The following is a 6,787-nucleotide window of genomic DNA, read 5'->3' as shown; positions in this document are numbered from 1 at the left end:
AAAACCAAGCTGTGAGGTCGAAGGAACTGCCTGCAGAGCTCAGAGCCAGGATTGTGTAGAGGCACAGATCTGGGGAAGCCTACAAAAAAAATCCCTACTGCATTGAAGGTTCCCAAGAGCACAGTGTCCTCGATAATTCTTAAATGGAAGAAGTTTAGAACAACCAGGACTCTTTCTAGAGCTGGCCGCCTGGCCAAACTGAGAAATCAGAGGAGAAGTGCCTTGGTAAGAGAGGTGACCAAGAACCCGATGGTCACTCTGGCTGAGCTCCAGAGATCCTGTGTGGAGATGGGAGAAACTTCCAGAAGGACAACCATCACTGCAACACTCCACCTATCTGGGCTTTATGGCAGAGTGGCCAGACGGAAGCCAAACAGGTCAATCTTGGTTTCATCAGACCACAGAATCTTGTTTCACACAGTCTGAGAGTCCTTAAGACCCCAGTCACACCGGGCCTGCGACCAGGTTACGACCTAGCTGTGACCGAAAAATGTTGGAATCGCGGGCAAATCGTAGAAAGAGCGCGCGACTGGTCGCAGAGGTCGTGGGTGATCGCCAGAGCAAAATCAGTCACAGCAAGTTCGATGGTCATGTTCAAAACTTCTGACCTGCGATTCCAAATCGTAAGAGGTCGCAGACAGGTCTTACAGGGTCGTACCACCAGTCGTTCATGGACGCACCACCAGTCGTTCATGGACGCACCACCAGTCGTGCATGATCGCAGGTCAAGTAGTTGTACGATTGGTCGTGCTACTGGTCCTGCCACCTGATGATTGGTGGTGCCACCTGTCGTACGACCTCACGATCATTAGTGCGACCAGTCACGACCTGGCCCGACTGGTTGCATGACCTTACGATTGGTGGTACCACCAGTCTTTAGCTCGCAGCTGGCAGTCTTTATCTCGGCAAGGCTGTGCACGTTTACCTCAAGCACTACTACAACAACGTCGGCAGCGTCCCATGGCAGGATGGTCCCATGGCAGGATGACATGATCTCGGAACTGTTGTGTGAATGTTGGAATTTTTTTTTTTTTTTTTAGATATGTGCATCATATATTATATGCTATGTGTATGATCTATTTTTGCATATCTATTTTGCAATGAACTTGTACAATAAACATGCTATTTCATGGTATGTCAGGAGAAAAAGTAATAATTAGTTGTCTTTATTGTGTGTGTATGGTCTGAGTAATAAATGACTGGTTTATATTACAATGGAAAAAATTATTATTTTAAATACAAATTAAATCAATACATGTATACACAAACAAAGTTCTTTGTCAAAGTAAAATCTTTAACACAATAAAGTCATGTGCAGAACTAAGCTGCCAGGCCACAGCTCCCTTCTTGGGAGGCATAGCGAATTATAGTTTCAGTTGAAAAGTTCGACGAAGTGTACTCCTTGAGAGGTAGGTGACTACTGATGCACGATCGGGAGCCTTTAGATCTGATCGAGCGACCCATCTCACGACTGGCTGCGACTGGCGGCGATTGGCTGCGATCGATCGTGCGAGTGGTCGCAGGTCGCCACGATCGGTCGCTGATCGCCACCATGAGTCGCGCGATTACCGACGATTGATCTTGCGATCGATCTTCTCCAATCGTTGGTGATCGCACGACCACGCGTACCACCAATCGTACGATGACCTACCACCAGTCTTAAGAGCAATCGCAGTATGCGATCGCAAATGGAGATCGTAGCAAACATTGCCGATTGGTCGTACCTCGGCCAAATTGCCACCAATCGCACGATCCAGAAAACGTACGATCCAGTGTGACTGAGGCTTTAGGTGCTTTTTTGCAAACTCCAAGCGGGCTTTCATGTGTCTTTCACTGAAGAGAGGCTTTCACTGACGTAATTAATAGATATATATATATTGTCACACGGCTTTGGTTATATATAATATTCAGTTTTATACATTTGGTTTTATATACATTTGAAGAAGAAGACGATTTGGTTACAATTATACATACATACATATATACATACATACATACATACACCTTCATACATAACCATATATGTTTGCTACATTATAATGAGATACGTGTTTAATTTTCTTTTCTTTATTTATTTATAATTTAAACTTGTCTTTACAAATCACGAATTATTTTTTCTCACAGATCACGAATGATGTGAAGTAAGTTCCACTTACGTGAACTTCAGAGTAAAGTAAAACAATTGAAACTTTAAAGCATCTTAGAAAGTGCAATGTTCATGGTCCCACGTAGGTCGCCGTGATCGTATAGTGGTTAGTACTCTGCGTTGTGGCCGCAGCAACCTCGGTTCGAATCCGAGTCACGGCATTTCGGACTCAATGACTCGGCAGTAAGATCTGAGTTTTGCCTTTTTGCTTTCTATCAATATCTACTTATTTTTATGCTCCGAAAGTATAAAGTCAATTCTTATTACGTTCGTTTTCGTGTAACTTTTCCTGTGAACGCCGCCATTAAACCAAACCGAACTTAAAATGTCTGAAGAACGTGTTCATCGCATGTGCACCGTCATTTCGTGACAATCGTCTGTGGTGAAGGTTCCCTCTCTCGCCATGGGTTTATAACATGATCACATGACAAGAATGACCGCGCTGTGATAATAACTTGCGACCAAACCCGGTTACGGGCCACATGGGAAACACACATTTATAAAATAATAAATGCACTCCGAAAAAATTAACTGGCACCTCTATTCCATGTCACTCTCCCCAAGGTTATATCAGAACAAGCTGATTCGTCACACGTCACATGGTCACGGATTGCTTAATTCAAATATGGGGTCATTCAAAAATTACGTAACGCAATTATTTTAAGGAGGTGCGAAATGTAATTAATTAATTTTATGATATGCTCTCTTCGCTTGGTACTGAGGTGGTTTACCATTGTCGGGGCCTTTTGATTATGACCGGTGAACCTCAAGTGTTACTGCAGAATGCCTCAGATGGAAGGTCTAACAGTGCCTACGGGTGCTTTGGGGGACTAAGTGTTCAACTTCTAATGGGGTTTATGGGCCCACAGAGTCTTAGGGCAGGTTTGACCCCCCAAAATAGGTATTTGCTTTCTTTTCTGAAACTACACCCACAATTTTGATGAAACTTGACCACAACCTTCACCAGCCATGTTGTACAAAAGTTTGTTCACGGAATTTAAAAAAAAATCTACCCCTTTGAGGGTCTACGGGTGGGTTGACCCGCAAAATAGGTATTTGCTTTCTTCTCAGAAACTACACACGCAATTTCGATGAAACTTCACCACAACCTTAATCACCCGTGATGTACCAATGTTTGTTCAAGGCATTAGAAAAATTGGGGTCTTCGAAGGTATATGGGGTTGGGGAAGGGGGAGTTGCCCCCCAAAATAGGTATTTTTTTGTTGTTGTTCGTTTAAAGTCTTATGATTATGTTAGTATGATTCCACATGATGCCCTGTCTTCTAGCAACCAATGAAATTGGTTTAAAATACTTTTAGTCAGTGCAGTATACTGTTTATTCTACCAGGTGAGCACCAGGGGTATTGCCCTATGTTTTTTGTGTTATCGCCTGAATTTTTGTCTTAACACGATACTTGCGAAATCCATAAAACAAATTTGACCTTAAAAATAATTAGTGGTTGAATCCAATGACCAAATATGCAAATCCTCTTCAAATTTCAATTCAAACAGAATAAAATAGACAATGTTAGAAAATTGGTCTATGTTGACCTTTTGACCTTTAGACCTCAAATATAATTGGTGGTTGAATTCAGTGGCCTGATATGCAAATCCTGTTCAAATTTCAAGTTACTCAAATGAAAATTGAGGATTTTAGAAATCTGACTTAGGTTGTTAACCTTTGGCTGATGTTGACCTTTTGACTTTGTGAACTCCAAATTAATAGGTTTCGTACTTACGACCAACTCCACCATTTGGTGAAGTTTCGTGGAGATCGGTTTAAAATTATTGTTACATGGAGGAAACTTTGGTAATTGTCTGATTGACATACAGACAAAGACAGACACAAACAAAACAGACCCAAATGCAATACCCTCTCTTCTGGCAAGGGCAACGAGAGAGTTAATGGAACACATTAACCCGTGCTGTCTTGGGAAACAAGGAAATGGGTGGCGTTTACGAGCGGAAAATTTGATTGGTCGTGGTGACATAAAATGCTGTAATATTTCGGCCAAGTACTGGTAAGCGGAGGGTTTTGTAGGAGTTAAAAAGGCGATTTGTGTTTTTCAATGTTCCTGTATATAATTTATTTGAAAGAAAATAAAGATTTTAGAGGTTGTAGAAAAGAATTCCAGAAGTTTACAGCCATTGCAGTCTTTTACACCACCTTACATAACACGTTACCTTGCAACTATCCGGGACGCCTCTTCGCGGTGGTTGTACCCCCCAACACAAGTCGGGGGCCAAATCTTCCCCATTCTTCCCTGCTGCCCGGATTTGTTAGGGCAGCGCGGTCACGATCAGTGCTGATCGGTCCCCACAGACCCATACCAGCCCTTTTCCACTTGTCTCTGTCTCTTCTCTCTCTTTCTAACTCTGACATGGCCCTGAATTTGTGAAGGGGAAGGGGAGGGGAAGGCACACCACCCTGGATGTGGGGGAGCTCTGAGTCGCTCCTGGAAGATTGATCGGCTGTCTCCGTGCCGTGGACTTGTTTGAGAGAACTGTGCGGGGCTATGCAACAACAACTCCAACGGCACGTTACTTACTAAATTACACGTTTGTATTCCGATTCATATTCAAAATATAACATTGAATTGAAAGGAAGTTATTCCTCGATCATAAACTGACGTTTGTAGAAAGCACAGACAGACAGACATAATTGAATAAATTGATTAACCCCGTTTTTCGATTTGCGTGCGCGGGGTAATTACTCAGCAGCAACTGGAGAACGTTTTAAACAAGTTGGAAAATTGGATTGAATTATGTATTACGAAAGATGGCGGCTATGTTGAAGCTTAAAAATTTAAACTGTTTTCATAAAAACTTCATGAAATATGCTTTCATGCACCATTTTTAGTTTGTTTCTATATCATGGGTACATAAAGTTATAAAAGTTCAAAGTTGCACAATTGTTTTATGGACACCCTGTATACGGTACATGTCTTATTGTTGGACACCCTGTATACATGTATACATGTCCTATTGTTGGACACCCTGTATACATGTATACATGTCCTATTGTTGGACACCCTGTATACATGTATACATGTCCTATTGTTGGACACCCTGTATACATGTATACATGTCCTATTGTTGGACACCGTGTATACTTGTATACATGTCCTATTGTTTGACACCCTGTTACCATGTATACATGTCCTATTGTTCACAGGAGATATTAAAGGTAGTTTACTCCTCAGTCACATTTGCTCTATGGCTAGGATACGGCGGCCGTACCCCCCTAAATTGATAGAAACGTGCGGCGGCCGCAGAGTTTCTGAGGTGGCCTCAGGGTGGCCCTAGGGCGTATGGCTATCTTTTACAAGCCGTAGGGGTCGCCGTGGAATTATAGCGCGGAGTTATAACTTTTTTCATTTCTAGGTTGGCCGTAGCAATTCGACAAGCCGTAGCCATGACGATATGAGATATGATATACATATGAAACAGAACTGGTATATATATCCACTCGTTACCGTCCGTCTGGCCGCACGTTCGCCTTAGGGCCCCCCTGCAGTCGCCTTGCGGGCACCTTGAGGCTACCTTGCGTCTGCCTTGAAAATTATATGGCCGCCGCAGGGACGCCCTAAGGTCACCGTGCGACATCAAATCAAAGACTGTACGGCACCCCCACGTTTTCGGTCTCCACAATTTCTAAATACCCCGTGCGGCTACCCGAAAAATAAAAACATATGTGACTGCAACATTGTGTGACCGTGGAAATACTGCGGCCGCCCTATAATTGCTAGTGGCCGTAGATTTTTTAGACCCTACGGCCGCCGAGCCAAATGTGACTGAAGCATTAGTTCCATTTGAGCTGTCCAGCTTGGGTTTGATTCTCGACTCTAAGCTGTCGACAGGTTGGGGCTTCATTGGCACGGAGTTGTATCACAAAATGTGCTGTCTCTTGGACGTGGACGAGTTCATGTATCTGCTTTGCGTTGAAGCCAAAGGATATAAGGCTTCATTTAAAATTCCCATAAATATTAAATATTTATGGCCTTTTTGTGTGGGATCACTTTGTGGAATTGAAAAATATGTTGAAAGATTTGTGTGTATGTATTTTATTGACTGAAGCATTGTTATTGTACAAAAGTGAATTTAAATGTGTGTGCAGGAATATAAATTTCAAGTTTATATATTTTTTACATCATCAGTCATTCTTCTGTTACTTTGCGTGTTTCATTCCCACGCAAATTGAGATGATTATCTTCACAAGACTATTGTCAGTTGGCCATATTGCAATTGGTAAGTAATTATGAGTGATATTGTTGTTAACCCGATTCTTCAACAGGGTTGAAGTGAGTCTGCTCCTATGACCGGTTTTGTGACAACCATGGTGTGCGTCGTGAGTCGTCGTTTTCAATGAATCTCTTCCCTCGTTGGTTTGCCCACTGAGTGACTGATAACTAATGTCCAATACAAAGTGACAATAAGTGACTAATGACGAATACTAAGTGTCAATAAGTGACTAATGACTAATGTCTAATACAAAGTGACAATAAGTGACTAATGACTAATACTAAGTGTCAATAAGTGACTAATGACTAATGTCTAATACAAAGTGACAATAAGTGACTAATGACTAATACTAAGTGCCAATAAGTGACTAATGACTAATGTCTCATACTAAGTGCCAAT

General features: G+C 42.2%; 1 non-coding gene across 1 annotated transcript; it reads left to right on the top strand.

Annotated features, from left to right (window-relative positions):
• Nucleotides 1–2,235: 2,235 nt before the first annotated feature.
• Nucleotides 2,236–2,307, top strand: TRNAH-GUG (transfer RNA histidin (anticodon GUG)). The gene has a single exon. It is a non-coding gene; the product is annotated as a tRNA-His (tRNA).
• Nucleotides 2,308–6,787: the final 4,480 nt, after the last annotated feature.

This window comes from Myxine glutinosa, chromosome 1 (genome assembly GCF_964187855.1).
Source record: "Myxine glutinosa chromosome 1, kmMyxGlut1.1, whole genome shotgun sequence".
Taxonomy (NCBI): Eukaryota; Metazoa; Chordata; class Myxini; order Myxiniformes; family Myxinidae; genus Myxine; species Myxine glutinosa.
This window is presented reverse-complemented; position numbering and strand designations above follow the sequence as displayed.